General features: G+C 41.7%; 1 protein-coding gene across 13 annotated transcripts in view; it reads left to right on the top strand.

The window, feature by feature from the left end:
- IPCEF1 (interaction protein for cytohesin exchange factors 1) overlaps positions 1–21,383 on the top strand; it is a 204,801-nt gene that overhangs the window by 12,613 nt on the left and 170,805 nt on the right. For 4 of the 13 annotated variants that reach the window (XM_081530340.1, XM_081530332.1, XM_081530334.1 and 1 more), the window contains one exon: positions 15,435–15,710. The exons of the other annotated variants lie outside the window; for them this stretch is intronic. The gene's annotated coding sequence lies outside the window, so the exon portion shown is untranslated. The remainder of the gene's footprint in view (positions 1–15,434; positions 15,711–21,383) is intronic. 13 annotated transcript variants of the gene reach the window in all.

The following is a 21,383-nucleotide window of genomic DNA, read 5'->3' as shown; positions in this document are numbered from 1 at the left end:
TGTCAATTATATTTCAAAGAAGGAAGATGTTGTCTTTAAGAAATTTAGATATTGCAAGATGGAAAAGACGCAGAGCTCTGTTCCATAAACCTAGCTGCTTTTGCATTGTGCATTTTTCTTTTCAAAGAATTCTGAGAGCTAGATAAATGGAAGGAAGTAGATGCATATAAACAAGATTAAGCGTTTGAGTGAATCTTTAGTTTGGATGGGGTAGGATTATTTTCCTTCCTCAAGAAAAGAAGAAAGTTCCTAGGGTGTATGTACCCTGAAGAGTTTATTTGATGTTTCATCCTCCAAGGGGTCTTCCCAACCCAGGGATTGAACCTGTGTCTCCTGCATCTCCTGCATTGGCAGGCAGATTCTTTTCCACTGTGCCACCTAAAGAGTCTATTTGGAAAGACATTGTTCCTGCCACTCATACTCTCCTTTCCCTGGAAGATTGTCATTCTCTGTCACTTGGACAGTGTTCCTTGCAGACAAGACTGGGGTGGAGCCCTGGACCCACCTTCCTGTGTAAATCACTGGGGGCTGAGACTTGCTTCTGGATGCTGTTATATCATAAAACCACAACACTGGCAGGATGAAAAGTCTAAAATCTGAAAGTAATGCCCGAACAGGCTCAAAATAGATGTTGAGCAGATTTGGGGAAGATTTAAACAAAATCAAATTCCAAACATCTAAAATTTGGAGGGAAAAATATTCCTAGAGCCAGCCCTCTCCAAGTGTGCTGTTCCCAGGAAAAGTGAGGGGCATGGGGGGGGTGCGGCGCATAGAATACAAGAGCAAGGCAGAGGAGCCCTTGAATTCCCATATCGCCAGATTTTATGTCTTCTTACAAGTTGATAAGGGAGGGGACATCATGAAAACACATCACGAGGTCAAAGGGGTTTCCCACACTGAGCTATGATGTGTTGGCTCCTGAAGGGCAGGCAAGTCTTAGCTTTCTTATTATCTCCTGGAATTCTAGAAAATTGTCTGGCACATTCTGGTGGTAGCTTCATACACATCTCTTGAATCTGATTATTCAGGAGGAGGAGGGGCTCAGAAGATATTAGTGATGTTGATGTGCCTTGTGGAAAGATCCACCGCTTCTTGATGGGTTTGGCAATTGAAGTTTTATGTAAATATTTTATAACCACTGCTTTGTTGAACTTTGTCAGATTTCTGGCTTGCTAATGGAGCAGTGACAAGGCTAACATTGTTTTATAATTAGGTTTAGGACTTCCCACCTCCTTAGAAGATGCCAAGGAAATTCCAAAAGCCCTGCAGGTGCTAGCCTATCAAGCATTCCTGAAAGCAAAACAAGACAAAGAAGTGGAGTCGGCCATGATTCCACAATTACGGTTACTGTCAGAAGTAGAAGGGCAAGACTGGTTTTTTTTCATTGAATGGAGCTTATTATTCTGTGGAAAAATAACTAAACCCCCAAAACTCTCAAGAGACATACTTAGGAACCTTCCAATAACAACTTTCTGCCATGATCCTATTGTTTCTTATCAACTTGGCTGCTCCTCAGTCTTTACTCATGAAATGTAATTTCATTTCTGGAATCTCAGAAAGATGTAGGGGATAAGATAAGCCCCAAAGCTATGAGGTTTCTTGCAAAAATGTGAAGTCATCATCTTTTGCTCAGAGAATGTAACAGCTTACTTTCTGCTCTTTATTCAGCATACTGGAGTAGTTTACAAATTAGCAAGCTTCAGGTTTTGGGGGTCTTTGGCTTTAAATCCCTTTCATAGGAAAAATAGGCTGCCAGGCTTGGTAGGCAGCCTAAGGGAGACCTCCAGTGATCTCCATCACCAAGTGTTGAACCCCATGTGTAATTTCCTCCCACCCTGAAAAGAGAGGACCTGTGATAGCAATAGTGATACTGTGGAAAGGACAGCATGTGGTTTTTGAGGTAGGTCACTGGAGATGCGGAGGCTTCCACCTTCTTCTCTCTTGGACCACTCAACCTGGGGGAAGCCAGCTGCCATGTTGTGAGGATACTCAAGCAGTCCTGTTACAGAGAGGACCACGTGCTGAGAAACCGAGATTCCCAGCAGCACTCAGCACTGACTCACCAGCCATGTGAGCGGGCCAGTTAGGAGGTGGATCCTCTGACCAGTCAAGTCTTCAGATGACCGCAGCCCCAGCTGACACTGTGACAGTAACCCCAAACGAGATCTGGAGTCCCTCAACTGCTCATCCCCAAATTTCTGACTAATATAAACGGGATGAGAAAATAAATGTTTATTGCTTTTTCCAAACTCTTAAATTTTAGAGGATTTGTTCTACAGCAATGGATAACAGATACCAAGTGATGATTATTAGCTAGAAATTAGAATTAGTCATTAAGAATAATGAGAATAGGACCTGAGATGAGGCACAAGTTCAGATAAAAAGTGTTTCTTCACTGCATAATTTTTACTAGGATTTTAAAAATCAAGGGAATGCAAGGCTCTTGAGTTTGAGAAGCCTGCTTTGTAAGCAGTGCATGAGTTACAGCAGGGCTTGAGTGAGTGAAGGATGAGATAAGAAATGGGGTAGGGAGAGAAGGGGCTTCCCTGGTAGCTCAGCTAGTAAAGACTCCACCTGCAATGCAGGAGACCCTGGGTCTCCTGGGTCTGGAATTCTTGGGTCTGGAAGATCCCCCAGAGAAGGGATAGCCTACCCACCCCAGTACACTCTAGTATTCTTGGGCTTCCTTGCTGGCTCAGATGGTAAACAATCCACCTGCATTGTGGAAAACCTAGGTTCGATCCCTGGGTTGGAATCCTCTAGAGGAGGGCACAGCAAACCCACTCCAATATTCTTGCCTGGAGAATCCCCATGGACAGAGGAGCCTGGCGGGCTACAGTCCGTGGGGTCACACAGAGTTGGACGTGACTGAGCAACTAAGCACAGCACAGGGAGAGAAGACATTTGGTTTTTAAATTCTTACAATCTCATTAGTAACTTGGGCTCTGAAGGTAGATTTAGGTAATCAAAGACTAATCCTCGAAAAGTGAAATACCAACCAACATACATTCATCTGAAAAATGCAGAGGTCGGAACTGAGGCTGTCAAGGCTAAATTCTTGCTGGGATGTCTATCAATCATTGCATGCCTACTCACAGTAGAAATTGAACATGCATTCCTGAGGGGTTTAGAAAAAACAATCCAAACTCCTTCAAGACAGAATTTCCGGTAACTACTACCAACTATTCGAAACTGTCATCGATAATAATGCTCTTAAGAGGTAGTAGCATTTGAAATAGCATTTGTTGTAATCTGTCCTTAGAATATAGCCAGGAAGGGAGATTCCATTGCAAGATCAGAGGCTAGAATTATGAAACCACAGACTTCCACTCATAACAGTTTGGGCTCCTAGCTACTACGAAGAAACTTCTTGCTTCACTACAAATAAATCTTGCATTCATCACCATGAAGATATTTTATAAGGTGCTGGAATATTTGTAAGAATGTGTGCACTCAGAATGAGGAGAATGGACAGGGAAGTGTTCCTGAGGGCAAACTCTTACATCAGTCCTGACATGTGGAGCTTAAGCCTTGTCTGTATAACACAGAGTCACACCCAGTAGGACTCTGAGGAGGCAAAAGTGGCCCCAAGTCATCACTCAGCTCTTAGCAAGTGCAAGCATACACCCTCTTTGGCAGAGGCCTGAAGGAAAGAAAGGAGAGAGGATCAAGCAAGAGCACACAGGTAGCTTCAAGGATATTGTGATAGTCTAGGTTTTAAATTGCAGCATGGATTATGTTTGCATTTACATCATTAGTTACCTAGAGTTTGCACATATATATGTGTAGCATTTTTATTTAAACAAAATAAAATGCCTCCCTTACCTGTCCCCACAAACAAGAACCGCAGGACTGGAAAAGGTCAGTATTCATTCCAATCCCAAAGAAAGGCAATGCCAAAGAATGCTCAAACTAACACACAATTGCACTCATCTCACATGCTAGTAAAGTAATGCTCAAAATTCTCCAAGCCAGGCTTCAAAAGTACGTGAACCGAGAACTTCCAGATGTTCAAGCCAGATTTAGAAAAGGCAGAGGAACCTGAGATCAAATTGCCAACATCTGTTGGATCATTGAAAAAGCAAGAGAGTTCCAGAAAAACATCTACTTTTGCTTTATTGACTATACCAAAGCCTTTGACTGTGTGGATCACAACAGATTGTGGAAAATTCTTAAAGAGATGGGAGTACCAGACCAACTTACCTGCCTCCTGAGAAACCTGTTTGTAGGCCAAGAAGCAACAGTTAGAACTGGACATGGAACAACAGACTGGTTCCAGATTGGAAAAGGAGTATGTCAAGGCTGTCTACTGTCATCCTGCTTATTTAACTTATATGCAGAGTACATTATATGAAATGCTGGATTGGATGAAGCACAGGCAGGAATCAAGATTGCCAGGAGAAACATCAAAAACCTCAGATATGCAGATGACACCACCCTTATGGCAGAAAGTGAAGAAGAACCAAAGAGCCTCTTGATGAAAGTGAAAGAGGAGAGTGAAAAAGTTGGCTTAAAACTCAACATTCAGAAAACTAAGATCATGGCATCTGGTCCCATGACTTCATGGCAAATAGATGGAGAAACAGTGGAAACAGTGACAGACTTTATTTTTTTGGGCTCCAAAATCACTGCAGATGGTGAATGAAGCCTTGAAATTAAAAGATGCTTGCTCCTTGGAAGAAAAGCTATGACCAACCTAGACAGCATATTAAAAAGCATAGACATTACTCTGCTGACAAAGGTCCATCTAGTCAAAGCTATGGTTTTACCAGTAGTCATGTATGGATGTGAGAGTTGGACTATCAAGAAAGTTGAGCACCGAAGAATTGATGCTTTTGATCTGTGGTGTTGGAGAAGACTCTAGAGAGTCCCTTGGACTGCAAGGAGATCAAACCAGTCAATCCTAAAGGAAATCAGTCCAGTGAATATTCACTGGAGCTGAAGCTCCAGTACTTTGGTCACTGATACAAAGAACTGACTCATTGGAAAAGACCCTGATGCTGGGCAAGATTGAAGGCAGGAGGAGAAGGGGGTGACAGAGGATGTGACGGTTGGATGGCATCAGTCTGAGCAAGCTCTGAAAGTTGGTGATGGACAGGGAAGCCTGGCATGCTGCAGTCCATGGGGTCGCAAAGAGACACGACTGAGTGACTGAATTGAACTGAACTGAAGAAGCATTTGCTTCTCAGGGAAAAACATGTCCTTCCCATTCATTCTCAAGATGGATTAGATGTCCCTCCCTCTGTTTTCAAAATACACTGGGCATATCTCTGACACTGCACTCCCTGAAATGGGCCATAATTATTTGTTTGTGTATCTGTCAGCTAGTTCAAACAGTTGAATCTGAGAAGAGCACTCTTAACCTGTTCTCGACACATCCAATGACTGATAACATCCTTGTTGAGTGAAAGAATGAAATAAACAAAGAATGTCAACTAAGGAGTTTGAACTTTATCTGAGATATTGAGGACGCAGGAGAGGTGGTTTTTTTTTTTTTTTTTTTTTTTTAAGGGCAATGATTTTAACTCACTTTTGATGACAAAGTGTTGATGAGAATAAAGATACAGAAGTACGAGCTGCAGAGGCAACGAAGGGGCTGGGCCATGGTCCACTTGGTGGAGGAAGTGAGAAGCCTTCTCAGAGGAGATGTTTTCTGAGGTGAGACTCGAGGACTCAGTCATCCATTCATTTATTCAAAATGGATTTTACTGGGCACGTACTATTGGCTAGGCTGTGGCAGAGACTAAGGCTGTAAAGATAAACAGACAGGTCTCTGAGTTAGGCAGTCGGACAGTGCGGGTAGGGCAGCCATTCTAGAGGGGAAATGACTCTGTGACTCTCTGGGCCATCAAAGAGCGAGGTATTTGAGTGAGTAGCTGGCATTCAGCATAGAAACAGAATATGTGAAAATGCAATATGTGAGACTAGACTGAAGGGAGAAATTCGTGCACATCCTTTATTTTGAGGCTGAGAACAGGCATGAAGATGGCAACTACGTTCCAGGTATATTCAGATTGTTATGGGGAAAGATGCTTGAGGTGGGGGGCACCCCAAGTTTTAGCAATCTGTCTTTGAATAGCAGATGATCACCCAGGGGTGGTTACTGAAATAGTTTTCTTTATATGTGAAGTAAAGATGATGATCCCCGAAAAAGAACATTGAGTTTTCACTCTAACAGTGTGTTGATCTGGAGGAAGGATGATGCTGCTGAGCATTTATTTTTTTCTTTTTGGGGAGAACATGTGGCAACGCAAGGTAGGCAGGAGGTGACGTTGCCTTCGGACTTCTCATCGAGAGCATGCATATCAATGCCTTGGGCAAAAAGAGCAATTTACTTTCCCATTTAAAATAGTGTAGCCAGTTCTTGCTTTGTGCAGGACCATAGGTACGATCTTGCAAACCGACACCTTGCAAAGTGATTTTAATAATCAAGGGGCAAAGTTATAATTCTTCTGTGAACTCTCAAATTTTCTTGTTAGAACATCAAATGCTCCCTTTCTGTCAGTTATGAACATATTGTTGTTGTTGTTTGATTACTCAATCATGTCCGACTCTTTGCGACCTCGTGGACTGTAGCCCGCCTGACTCCTCTGTCCTGGGATTCTCCAGGCAAGAATACTGGAGTGGGTTGCCATTCCCTTCTCCAGGGGATCTTCCCAACCCAGAGACTGAACCTGGGTCTCCTGCATTGTAGGCAGATTCTTTACCATCTGAGCACCAGGGAAGTCCTGTGGCTTCCCTGGGACTATAGGGAAATGAAAAAAATAGTAAAATTGATGTATATATACATATATGTATATATGTGTGTATATATATATATATTTAGTACCCAGTAATTTCAAATGTTAGAAAGATTGAGAATGAAAATATTTTATTTCTTTGTAAAAGCTATGTCAAGAATAGTTTGTATGGCTTGCCTTCTTTGGATCTTTTCTCCATCTTAAAGAATAGTCATACTCCTTTTAAAATATGAATCAGCTCTCAACATTTTATCCTTTGAGTTTTAATGAGGAATATCTCTCAGAGTTCTTTAAAGTGACATTGTTTGTTTGCCCACATCACTTTGCTTCCCTGTTTTGTGTCTCAACCACGTCCCTCACTCATGTGACTAACTTCATCTTCCTTAATCCTCTGTTGCATGTCTGGAGTCTCAGTAGCCAAGGCTGCATCCATGTTCCTACGATCAGCTCTTCTCTAACTCTGCATTTGGTTGGAAATTGACTTCCAGCCTTATTCCTTCTTATTTCTTTGCTGCAGTTTAACGTTTGCACATTTCACTGTCCATTTTGGTACACACTTTGCTGGCTCTATGTGACCTGAATAACAGATGCACAGTGACCCTCACTGATAGACTGTGGTAGAATTGAGGTCACTGGTCTTGGTGTGCGCCTGCTAGTTACATAGTGATTAGGGGGCTGAAGGCTTAGCAGTGAAGTTTATGCAATTGCACTTTGGTAACTGTCATTTGCGCCATGTTATTGCACGTCTGGTGTCATCTAATTAAAACATAGTAACAGAAGTTTAGACATACTGGAACTGTTGCATTATATAGTTTCGTGTATATATAAGATTGCTCTATCTGGATGTGTTTTATTTCTTAATTTTTGGTAAGGACAATCATATTAATATAATAAAACCACCTGTATTATCACCTTGGGGCTTCCCTGGTGGCTCAGCTGTAAAGAATCCCCCCGCAGTGCAGGAGCCCCAGGAGACACAGGTTCGATCTCCTGGATCGGGAAGATCCCCTGGAGGAGGGCATGGCAACCCACTCCAGTATTCTTGCCTGGAGAACCCCCATGGACAGAGGAGCCTGGCGGGCTACAGTCCACATGGTCGCAAAGAGTGGACACAACAGAAGCCACTTAGCACGCAAGCACATGTTATCATCTTAATATAAAATTTTAAGTTTATTTACAAAACGCTATCACGGCTGATAAGTTAATCTCTGACACCATTTCTTCTTCCATCCAAATACTAACCAGGACCTACCCTGCTTAGCTTCTGAGATCAGATGAGATCCGGCACGTTCACGGTGGTATGGCCGTAGACCCATTTCTCCTCAAGCTTCTTTCTCTGGGTCAAAAATGATCCCAGCAGCATTTTTTCCCATGCTCGTAATTTTAAAAACTGATGTGTCACTTACAGATGTGACCTTGAATTCCACAGTCAACATGTTAACTTACTCTTAGATGCACTTTGCTGCCAGTCACAGCTCTTATAGTTATAATCTTAGTTTGGACTCAGTTTTTCAAACAGAGCCAGAATTTTCTGGCTTGGTTTTCCTTCCCCCAGTGCCTGCAAGGGTTTCTCTGTAAATTCCCGCCAGGAGCAAAATGTGCAGATGCCAGAGAGAGATGCTTGGACCACCCTGCAGGAGGGCTGTCTGCTGTTGGCCGCTCAGATCCGGGGGGCTTGCGCAGCCTTTGATGGGAACTGGAGTTCTGTCTTTGGCTCAGTAGTGGTGCTTGGGATGTGTTTTGTGAGCTTAGTCACGCGTTTGGTTCCTTCTCTGTCCCTGCTTGCTGTCTGGAAGGATATCAGAGCAGCACAGCCCGGGGAGTCATGCAAGGCTAAGAACAGTGAGCCTGCAGGAAGATGCCCTGAAATTCTTTTCTCCTTGAAATGCAGAGCTTAGCGTGCATGCGAGCTAAGTCATTTCAGCCATGTCCAACTCTTTGCGACCTTATGGACTACAGCCTGCCGGGCTCGTCTGTCCCTGGGATTCTCCAGGCAAGAATACTGGAGTGAGCTGCCACCTCTGTCTCCAGCAGAGCTTAGAGCCACAGTCAGCTCTGTAGGAAACAGGGTTAGATCTGCCCCATAGCTAGGATGCTGATGATAAATGGTGGAACTTTGCTATGAAAATTTTCATTGTAGAAATCGCTGACTTGAGAGTTGAATGATGTTAAGCCCTGGGTGTTTTTTTGCCCAACTTATAGGGGAGAATAGTCTTTTCAACATCCAGTCTCTGGGGTTTCTCATGCTTCTCTGTTCTCTGGCTGTCGTAGCGTGAGTCCTAAATGTTACTGGTTTGGCTCTGATGTTCAATTTTTTCCCCCAATTATAATCAACATGTGAAAATCTTCTCTACTTTACTTGGGTCTGCAGAAATTTAAATCAGAAATGCCACGTCAAAAAAAAAAAAAGACTCAGCTATATTTTAGCTTGTTTCAATGTTTGTGGCTACCTAGATTTCCTGGCTGTTAACAATGTGTTCAGAACATATTGCGGTAAGGAATCTGCCTGCAGCGCAGGAGACGCAGAAGACACCGGTTCAATCCATGGGTCGGGAAGATTCCCTGGAAGAGGGCATGGCAACTCACTCCAGTATTCTTGCTTGGAGAATCCCATGGACAGAGGGGCCTGGTGGACTGCAATCCAAAGGGTCACAGAGAGTCGGACACGACTGAGCAGAGAGAGAAAGAGAGAGGGAAAGGCAGTAACAGCATAATGATTGAGAAGTTGTAAGTGAATATTTTGGGCTTCAGAAATTTCCTGAAATTCCCTGAGTTAATAGCTGTGTTTCAAACATAATTGAGGGATGGCATTTTACCAAGAATTATAATTTAAATATACCACAATATTATTGTAGATATTTTTAAAAAATCTCTAAATAGACCCAAACAAGAGAAAGGCAAAGGCAAAAAATAATGAACAGTGCCTGTATAAAAAAGAAAATGAACCATGTTGTGATTCTGATACTAGGCCCATCTGTATGTATTAGCAGTTCTTTGTATCAGATACTTCTAAGTAGCTTAGAGGGGCTATTCCAGAACTCTTCTTTTTAAGAATCATATTTTCCATCCTGTAATTTTAAATGTCAGAAGAAGTATTTGATATAAAGTAGGAATCAGAGTCATTTAAGGTTTTCTGAACAGGATTCCTAACCATATCTTAAAAAACAGTTGGCACATCAGCTTTATAGAGGAAAACATAATAAGACCAATTTGTTTATATTTGTCATAATTAGAGATAATTTCCCTCTAAAGACTGTTGTTTAGATTGATGCCAGTGGCCACAACCAAGGAAAAAACAGAAGAGAAAGGTCAGAAGTCCATACATCAAATACAGAATCTTAATTTTTAGTTCCTCAGTGCCGCCTTGTTAATTAATGACTGCATAGCTCAGCTTGCAAAATTCTTGGTGACTCAGATGGGTAAAGAATCTCCAGTGCAGGAGACCAGAGTTCTATCCCTGGGTTGGGAAGATCCCCTGGAGAAGGGAGTGGCCACCCACTCCAGTATTCTTTCCTGGAGAATTCCACGGACAGAGGAGCCTGGTGGGCTACATGTAGTCCATGGGGTCACAAAGAGTCGGACACGACTGAGTGACTAACACTTTGACTTTCTCTCTCAGCTCATATATTCAGACCACAGTAAGAGATTCTAGGACACCGGGCATTGCCACCAATTCTGTGAATGTGGTCAAGATGCTTCTTCTTCGTTTCTTCTGGTCTTGCAGCCTGTAGGATCTCAGTTCCTGGTGTGGAATAGTCAAGGTGGGGCTAGTGGTTTTCATCCTGGACAGTATAAATCATGAAACATTTCTGTCTTTGCAGAAAAATTCTGTTGAAGGAAGAACCTAGAGGTAGAGCTTTCCTCAAGTATAACTGAATTTGGGTGTTTGAACGAAACCTCTGGCACTCATTTCTTTCTACCTTTCAACTGTTTTTCTATTGTGTTGGCTCCATTCTCAGTCCAGCAAGGTGGCCATAGTGACTGTAATCTCACATCTTGACAAACTTAAGTTCAGCATGAAAGAGATTCTCTTTCCAAGAACTCCTGTACAAATGCTGGAAGCTGGCTGATTGGACCTGCTCAGGTCACGAGGAAGTCTCAGATTGGCTTAGGCCTAGTCATGCGCTCTAGCCCTGGGCCCTGGACCATTAATGAAACACAAAGGAGCAGAAAGCATAAAACAAGCTGACAGAAGAGTAGATACAGCAGTTTTGAGAAACACAAGCGGACACAAAGTCTTAAAGTATGTTTCTACAAAGTATCAGACAATATCCTATGAACAACAAAAAACACCAAAAATGAAATTACTTAGAGGTGCAAGGGGAAAAAAAAAAAGGTGGGCAAAGATTAGAAAACAGAAAGACCCAAGAAAATGGGAAATGACAATATTAATTTCAGATAAGATAAATTTCAAGGCAAACGATTAGGTAAGACAGAATGTCATTTTAGATGAAAGATACAGTCTACAAGGAAGACATAATACTCAAAAACCTATGTCAGCCCAAGTACATGAGCCTGAAACATATACAACATCTACTGGATATATAAGAAGAAATTGACAAATGCCCAATGTTATCAATGTTAACAAATGTCCCTCAGTCTTTGACAGATCAAGCAGACAAAGTAAATATGGGTTTAAAAAGCATGACATAATTTGAAAGTTGAATTAATAGATGTAAATTATTTACAGTTTAAAGAATTGACCTTTTTAAAAGCATTCATGGGACATATATGGTAATAATAAACGTGGATAATACAAATCTATTTTACATAGCGTAAACTGTACATCTTACAATCTAGTTATTAATTTGTGGTAGTTCTAGAGATAAATAGCAAAACAATGATAAAAAATGATCAGTGCTCCAAACTTAAAAACAAACATAAAAAAGCAAACCAAGACATCACCACTAATGACTTTTGAGTTTAATATTGATACTATTTTTAGCTTATTCTTTTGTTTTCAAGGATCAGAGATTCTTGTAATTTATCTCAGGAAAAGGGGAACAGATTGCTAAGCTACGGGAACTAGAATAGGAGGAAAAATGCCTTTGGAACCCAGCTCCCTGCTTCTCTCTGTTAGGGGGCATTCATGGGTCCCCCTCTTCTTTCCTCCTGCCCTGAATCCCAACCCCTGTTATAGGTACAGAAAAGAATAATTAGGTTAAAGTCATGTGTTGCATTTCTTTTCTCAAACAAATACATAAATGTGCTTTCAGGTTTTTGTGTGTGACTTGGTTAAGATGAATCAGCATCCTTGTGTCCAGGAAAACCCCAAGGCAAGCACAAAGTGGAGTTTCTTTGTTGTAATGATGGGCCTGATCCTGGACGTTGGTGAATTTACAGTGTTACAGGCATGAAAATAAAAGACGCTTGCCTCTTGGAAGGAAAGCTACAACAAACCTAGACAGTATATTAAAAAGCAGAGACATCACTTGGCCAACAAAGGTCCATATAGTCAAAGCTATGGTTTTTCCAGTAGTCATGTATGGATGTGAGAGTTGGATCATAAAGAAGGCTGAACCCCAAAGAGCTGACACTTTTGAACTGTGGTGCTGGAGAAGACTCTTGAGAGTCCCTTGGTCTGTAAGGAGATCCAACCAGTCAATCCTAAAGGAAGTCAACCCTGAATATTCATCGGAAGGACTGTTGCTGAAGCTGAACCTGCAATATTTGGCCACTTGATTCAAAGAGCTGACTCACTGGAAAAGATCCTGATGCTGGGAAAAATTGAGGGCAGGAGGAGAAGAGGGTGACAGAGGATGAGATGGTTGAATGGCATCACTGACTCACTGGTCATGAATCTGAGCAAACTCTGGGAGATGGTGAAGCAAACTCTGGGAGAGGAGCCTGACGTGCTGAAGTCCATGGGATCACAAAGAGTCGGACACAACTGGGCAACTGAACAATAACAATAGCAGGAGCCAGCCCTCAAGGCAGTGACTGGCCTTTCATGGCTACACCCAGGGAAACAGACACAGCATGTTATTCTAACTTCTGTCACAGGGAAGTTAGAACATTATAGGCGGTTAAATTGTCAAAATAATTCTTGAAGACACAAACTTGAGTTACCTTGAAAATAACCTTCTAGATTGTCATATTCCCTTTAATATCAAGAAAACGAGGTATTACTGTGTTTTGCAAGGCTGAATGTGGAAAATAGAAGGCAAGAACTGATTTCTATGGTGACACTCACAAGAATTTTTACTTCTTTTTTCCTGCTATGATATAAAAATCCCACAAATTGCTGTTCTAAGTCTCAGCTCATCACTGGACCAGTGAAGGTCTGAGACATATTTCACGACCTTGCTTATGCTTCAAAGGCTTAATGGGAAGAAGGAGAGGCTCTTGTGTCTGGCTCGCTGATTCAATGACAGCATTTGCCACATGGTGGCAGTGATCAGACCTGCCTGAGGAGTGGATCACAGACTCCTGTGATTCATCTGGATCGTGGAAATCTAATGTTATAAATATGCAGTATCCACTCATGAATTACATATGAACTAATGGGTCAGTAACAGGCTTCCTTACAGAACGAAACATGTGAAATCCAATTAAAACAATCAAAATAATAAAGCAGCGGCAGATTCTAGATGATAGGATCTGGTTTTTGAAGAATTTTTTTTTTTTTTTCAAATCAGTACCTATTAGCACCAGTTATGTTCAACAACTATTCCAGCAAATATTTTTTTGGTGTTATATGCAACTCGTGGGGAGGGACAGATGTGTGTCTTTAAGGGGTTACTCGAATCAGGGAGGATAACTTGGCGAGATCCGTTAGAGGTGAGGGGGTTGGTCGAAAAGGTATCGAAGATCTGCCGAGGACAAGACCTGCAGGTGGAATGAGGTGGCTGGCAGAGTTGGAAGAAGATTAAAATGATAAAATTTGGTGATTTACTCCTGAGGATAGATAGGGATCTGGAAAAAAAAAGTCTAATGCCTCTCTCGCTTTGGCTTGTTGTTGTTGTTGTTAAGTTGCTAAGTGATGTCCGACTCTTTGCGACCCCATGGACTATAGCCCACCAGGCTCCTCTGTCCATGGGATTTCCCAGGCTGGAAAATACTGGAGTTGTCATTTCCTTCCTGACTCAGGAATCGAACCCGAGGATTCTTTACCGTCTGAGTCACCCAGGGAAGTCCACGTTCTAATCCTAGTGTGTGCTAAGTTGCTTCAGTCATGTCCAACTCTTTGAGACACTATGAACTGTAGTCCGCCAGGCTTCTCTAGAGGTCCGTGGGATTCTCCAGGCAAGAATACTGGAGTGGGTTGCCATTCCCTGCTCCAGGGAGGAGATCTCCCTGACCCAGGGGTCAAATGCACATATCATTTTATGTCTCCTGCATTGGCAGGCAGGTTCTTTACCACTAGCATACCTGGGAAGCAGTCTATGAATATGTTATTTCACCTGGCAAAGGGACATTGCAGACATGATTAAGTTAAGGATCTTGAGATGGCGAGATTATTTTGGATTATCCTAGTGGGCCTGGTGCAGTCACAGGGTCCTTACAAGAGAGAGGTTGGAAGGTCAGAGCAAGAGGTGATTTGACATCAGAAGCGGAGGTTGGAGTGATATGGGGACAGTGGGCCAAAAGTGAAGGCAGCCTTTAGAGGTGGAAAAAGCAAAGAAGCGGCTCTCCTTAGAGCTTCCAGAAGGAGTCCAGCCCTGACAGACCATCCGGAACCTGTGGCTTTCACAACTGTAGGACAGTAATAGGGCTATGATGCTTTAAGTCCCTGAGTTTCCGGTGATTTGTTACAAAAGCAATGGGAGGGACTTCCCTGGTGGTCCAGTGATTAAGACTTTGCTTTCTAATGCAGGGGGTGTGGGGTCGATCCCTGGTTAGGGAAGTAAGATCCCACATGCCTCGGGGCCAAAAAATCAGAACATAAAACAGAAGCAGTATTGTAATAAATTCAATAAGACTTTAAAAGGGGCTTCCCAGGTGGCATTAGTGGTCAAGAATCCTCCTGCCAGTGCAGGAGATGCAAGAGACTAGGGTTCAATCCCTGAGTCTGGAAGATCCCCTGGAGTAGGAAATGGCAACCCACTCCAGTATTCTTGCCTGGAAAATTCCATGGGCAGAGGAGCCTGGTGGGCTACAGTTCATGGGTCCGCAACATGTCTCCAGGTCAGAAAACCAGAACATAAAAGAGAAGCAATAGTGTAATAAATTCAATGAAGACTTTAAAAATAGAACACATGAAAAAATTAAAAAAAGAGCAATGGGAAACTGACACATCCACTTACATTGTTTCTTTACTTTGTCCATCTTTCCTTCATTTTTTCAACAAATATTCATGGAGGGTCTGCTGCATGCTGAGCATTGTGAGATATATCAGTGAAGAAGATACTGGCCTTGGTTTCTAGGAATTTATAGTGTATAGTGAATTATTATCATAGAAGTACTTCAGTTTACTGTGCCATGAATTTTTGGACTTGTAGGTTTTGAAGAAACTATCAGTAAGTCCTATGTCTAGACGGATCTTTGTTCTTTAACACTTCTGTCTTCATTCTATACTGTCTCTAGTTGCTGGTAACATCTTGAAAATTCAACAAACAATGTATACTAGAAATCTTGCTGCAGATATATATTTAAAAATATTTCCAGCACCTACCCCATTGTTTGTATGTCCAATTCTTTGATCATCTTTTTTAGAGTCTCTTACCCTGCCTCCACCACTATCCATCCTTGCAGGCTCCAAACTGTCTGCTGCTGGTTGGCACTCATACATGGCATGGAAGATCCAGTGGAGCTGAGCCTCTGAGCCACAATAATGGCTGGAAACGTAGGAGATGGGTAAAGAGTGCTCAGGAGTGTTAGAAGAAGTCGTTTGGGAGAAGCATTTGTGGCTGAGAGATGCGACCCTCACTTGTCAAAGGCCTGATTCGCTAACCAGGCCTGTGTGCCTGAGGTGGGCCCTGGCCTCACCTACAGAATATTGACTTTGTCCTGTCCTCAAGGCTGAGTAAGGTAAGTGTGGCTGAGATGTTGTGTCCCACCTGGGCATGGCCTTCTTCCTATTGATTACTGCTTGATTCAAAGATGGTTTACAAGGTTCTCAACCAACAGCATTGCAGACTCTATGGGATTTGTCAGCAGCTTGCTAAAAGGCTAAAGTTGCCCCATTTATCAACTCATTCACTGAAACAGGGAATGGTTATTTTAAGCTTTTAATTCATAAGCATAGGGGTTTCTGAAAGCTGATAAAACAACCCATTAGGTGAGACTGATATGGGGATCTTTGCTGGTTAAGAGGAAGATTCCAAAGGAATCAGGTTGGAGCTGTTGATTTTCCTACTAAACAAGTGACTGAGGACTGGAAGGGAGAGAAAGAGAGAGGCCAAGCACCAAGCTTTTACATTCAGTCCTTAATACTGGAACATATAAATAATTCAACCAACATTACTTGATCATCAGATACCAGGCATTGTACATTGGGGTTTATAGTTAAAAACATCCATGCCTTTCAAAATCTTCCTTATTTTAATAAGGAGAAGATTTCTTCAGAGAAAAATAATAGAATATTAGGAAATTAGATTATATACAGGGTGCTTTATATTCAAGGGGATTGGGATCCTTCTACACAACTCATCCCACACCCCTTGGCTTGGCAGGTGAGCCGTGCCCAGTCCCAGCTGTACTTCCACTTATATTTCGTGTTACTTTTCTTTCTCATCAGCTTCAGTTCTCAACTATGCCACTGGTTCTCCTCCTTATCCAGCTCAATTTTTTCCTTTTCTTGATAAAATATGTGGAAATGTCCCCTTTACTAGCTTGGAATGAGATTCATAAATGATATAGCCTACTTATAAGCTTAAAAAAATATCCTGTGTCTGTGTTAGTCTCTCAGTAGTGTTCGACTCTTTGTGACCCCATGGACTGTGGCCTGCCAGGCTCCTCTGTCCTTGGAATTCTCTAGGCAAAAATACTGGAGTGGGTTGCCATTCCCTTCTCCAGGGTATCTTCCCCACCCAGGGATCAAACCCAGGTCACCTGCATTGCAAGCAGATTCTTTACCATCTGAGCCACCAGGAAACCCCTACTTACCTTTAAACTTAAACAAACAAACAATACGATACAATGCAGTACAGTAATTTGACTAAGGGCAGGAGGCCTAGAGCCAGCTTGCCCAGGTTCAAATCCCACCTCTGCCATGGGACTGTGGGGAAGTTACCTGACCTCTCTGTGCCTTAGTTTCTCCTCTCTGAGATGGGGGTAAGAATACCCATCTCAAGGGGTTATTGTGAGGATCACAAGTGAGTCATATGTTCAGCTCTTAATATCGTATGGCACACAATAAGCTCTCTGTTAACTCATAATGTCCTCAGTGAGATATAAGGAGGAAGTAAAAGTAGTTTATAATAAAATAATTTATATTTTAATATATAAATGCTCAGACTTAATCACATTAGGAAAACAAATGAAATAGTCAGACCCTTAGCCTGATTTATAAGGAGTAATTTTTTATTTAAGTAAGATATTCAACTGAGTATCGTTGATATTTGAAAGGATATTTGGCTTTTGAAGAACACCTAACTCACCGTATCCTCATCCTTATGTCAAATCAGTGTAACCTAATGGCTACTAATACAAGTGTACACAAGACTGATTCCATAAGCAGGCCTTCCAGTGCTATTGTGATTTTCTGAAATGGTAACTTGTTCTTTATAAACTTTTAAACAAAAGAGATTTATAGGATACATTCGGAAGTAATGATACTTTAATGTATATTAAAGCCATGCCAAAAATACTTTGTTTCTAGACTCAGGTAAAAATATACTATTCATCTCTATGAATATCTGTTCATAAACTGGGCTTCCCAGGTGGCCCAGTGGTAAAGAATCCGCCTAGCAATGCAGGAGACACTGCAGACTTGGGTTCCATCCCTGGGTTGGGAAGATCCCTTGGAGAAGGAAATGGCAACACGCTCCAGTATTCCTGCCTGGAGAATTCCATGGGCAGAGGAGCCTTGTGGGCTAGGGTCACAAAGAGTCAGATACCGTTTGCTGCTGTTGTTCAGTCTCTAAGCTGTGTCCGACTCTTTGCAACCCCATGGACTGCAGCATGCCAGGCTCCCCTGTCCTTCACTGTCTCCTGGAGTTTTCTCAAATTCATCTCCATTGAGTCAGAGATGCTATCTAACCATGTCATCCTCTGCTGCCCCATTCTCCTTCTGCCTTCAATCTTGAATAGTATGTAATAGTAATAAATAATAAATAAAGTAAGGGTTATTAGTGGAAAAGGTTGAAAAAATATTTCAGGTCAGGCAGAAATTAGAGATGATGTCATATGTTTTGGATGGATGGGGTTTTTTTTTGGAATCTTGAATATTGATCTATTTTCATGTATCACACTAACATTTTCACTTCACTGATATGCACTGATATGCAGAGGTTCAGGAAGCTGAGTTATTTGTATATATATGTTTTACCAACATGGTCCTAAATCAGTAACACAGCTGAGGGTTGTGTTCAAAGTGTGATCTTGAAATGATTTGCCTGCTTTTGGAATAGGGTTGTTTCTGTCTGAACTGAAAGGATCTAACAAATTCATATTGGTTTTAGGCTCACTAGTGGAGCTTAAAGGCTGCCCTCCCAGAGGGATCGACAGTAAAGTGAAGGAAACGTCTTAAAAAGAAAGGAATAAAGCTGTAATTATGGCATTTCAGCCACCCGAGAAAGAGTCAGAGATGCTTTATGGATGGTGTTAGGGTGACCCCTGGCATACTAGAAATCACAGCTTTCCTGAAAGATAGATTATGTTCTTGGATCTTAGAGTATAAAATTATAGCCCTCACAAGTAAAATATGCATAAATATCAGTTATGAGAATGGTGATTTACTGAGGGCCTTATGCTAGTTTATGGGGATACAAATTTAAAAAACAATCCACCCCTGCTTTCAAAGAGCTGACAGTCCAGTTAGGAGGGAAACTTCCAAACAGGGCAGCTGCATAGTTAGCAGGTCCCAGTTCAAAGCAAGAACATGGGAACCCTTGTCCATGGATTATTGAGAATTGTGAAAGGGGGATGTTAAAGCATTAAACCAAGAACTTGGGCCTTTCTAAGGACCAGGACTTGAGAAGACACATGTCACATGTGCTTATAAATATAATGATAATCAAGCATAATTCGAGATTTTGTACAGAATGCTGTGAGAGCAACGAGGAGGGAAAAGCTCAGTCTGAAGGATGGGGAATGCTTCCCTGAGCAAATGACTCCGGGGCTAAACCTTGAAGGATGGTAGCTAGGTCTGGCTGAGTGATCAGTCAAGGGGAGCTAAGGGACAAGCACTTTCCCTCTGTTTCAGCCCTCTCCACTCCAACCCGATGACAGGCTTCCCACTTAGCTCTTTTGTTTTTAATTCTTCTTGTGATTTCTTTACACCAGTGTGCACGGTCTTTTTGTTGTTGTTGATGTCATTTCAGATGTTACCTTTTGACCTCAGAGGACAAGAGGTGAGGGTTTGGCTCACTTGAGAACACCATCCTCAGCACCTTCCTCATTCCATGATAATACAATCTCCATTTTCAGTGCTTTAGTGTTGGTTACTTGGGTGACTTCCCCCCGCTCCTTTTTTTGGTGTGTGCATTTTAGATACATTTAAAAAAAAAATTGTTTATTTTTAATTGAAGCTTAATTGTTTTACAATGTTGGCTTGATTTCTGCCATACATCAACATGAATTAGTCATAGATGTGTGTCCCCTCCTTCTTGAACCTCCCTCCCACCTCCTACGCTTTCCCACTCCTGTAGGTTGTTACAGAGCCCCAGTTTGAGTTCCCTGAGTCATACAGCAAATTTCCACTGGCTATCTGTTTTACATATGGTGGTGTATAAGCTTCCATGATACCCTCTCCATTCATCTCACCCTCTTTTTCCTCCCCCACCCTTGTCCATAAGTCTGTTCTCGCTGTCTGCGTCTCCATTGCTGTCCTGCAAATAGATTCATCAGTACCATGTTTCTAGATTCCATATATATGCGTTAATAATACGATATTTGTTTTTCTCTTTCTGACTTACTTCACTCTGTATAATAGGCTCTAGGTTCATCCACTTTTTTTCACGGAATAAAATTAATATTGTGTTAGTTTCTGCTGTAACTTGGGTGACCTTTTTGAACAATATGCTTACACTTTGTAATGATGCCTGTATAGCATCTCCTGACTCCTCACATAGTTAGCACTTCAAAGCTCTCTTTCCACTTTCCAAATTCTCCAGTGGAATTTTCTGCATTAGTGGAGATGTTCCATACTTATGCTGTCCAGTGTGGTAGCCACTGGCCACAAGTCATCTTGAGCACTTGAAATGCAGCTAGTGTGACCGAGGAACTGGAGTTTTAAATTTATTTCATCTTAGTTAACCAAAATTATATTTCAATAGTTAGTGGCTGTTGTTTTGTATAGCCTAGCATGTTTTAACTTTTATATTATCAAGGCTTATTTACTCTCTTTCCTAATTTTATATTTTCTCCATACCTTTATTCTCAATGTTGGAAATCTGCTGTGAGTATAGCATTGTCATGACTATATAAGTATTGCTTACTTTACAGCCAAATTATATAGAGTAATCAACATTCAGTTCTTTCACTGTTTTTTATTTTTGATGTATTCTAATTACTTTTTCAATTTGTATTTTCAATTCTCTACTGACCCTTAGCTTACTCCATATTTTCAAGGATAGTACCACAATCTGTGATTCCATTTTTTTCTCCCAGAAAGTTTGCTTTTGAAGACATTTCCCCCATGCTTCAGTCTCTACGTCAGGTACTTCATTGCTTCTTTTCACTCCATTCCTAAGCTTGGTCTTCTCTTCCCTGGATTCTGCTTCTTCGTTGTCTGGTTTATTCCCCCCATTTGCCAGGCTACATCACCAAAGAACTTCCTAGGAAAGGGTTGTAGGAGGTCATCTTTCTGAGTCACCTTTTCTGGGTCTGAAAATAAGCACGTTCTGCCTTCACACTTAATTGATAGCTTAGTTCAGGATCAACAAGCTTCTGTCCATGGGCCAAACATAGCTGCTGTCTGGTTTTTGTACAGCTCAGAAGTTAGGATAGTATTTGACATTCTTAAATGAATGGAAAAAAAACCCAAAGGAAGAAGAATATTTTGTGGCATATGAAAATGATATGCGATTCAAATTCTGGTGACGATAAATAAAGTTTTATTCTAACACAGTCTTGTTTATTCATTGACATGTGGTCTATGGCTGCCTTCAGGCTGCAGCAGAGGTGAATAGTGATCTGCAGCCATTTACTACTTAAATATTTACTAATTAACCCTTTACAGACAAAGCTTACTGACTGACTGCTAGTTTAGGTGGTCAGAGTCAAAACCCAGGTTCTCACTGTGACACCATGTAACCAAACCGTAACTCTGTATGGCCTTACTTCATTTTCCTGAATGCTTTTCCTCTACTCTGGTCAGACTCATCTCCCTGCTATTCCTCTTGCCCGTCATCACTCAGGCTTCGGGGTCTCTGGACTTCTGCATCTGCTCTTCCCTCTTCCAGTCGCTCTCTTTCTTCAGATGTCTGCTGGCTCACTCCACTTCTTTCAGATCTTTACCCAGAGGTCACCTTCTTTGTGAGTCCTTCCCTGGACACCTCATCTAATTTTTAGCCTGATTCTCTCCTTGTACTCCATGTA

The sequence above is a fragment of the Giraffa tippelskirchi genome, chromosome 9 (assembly GCF_054371585.1).
Source record: "Giraffa tippelskirchi isolate mGirTip1 chromosome 9, T2T-mGirTip1v1.2.pri, whole genome shotgun sequence".
NCBI classification, from domain to species: domain Eukaryota; kingdom Metazoa; phylum Chordata; class Mammalia; order Artiodactyla; family Giraffidae; genus Giraffa; species Giraffa tippelskirchi.
Note: the sequence above shows the minus strand (reverse complement) of the source record. Positions and strands in the feature narration are given on the sequence as shown.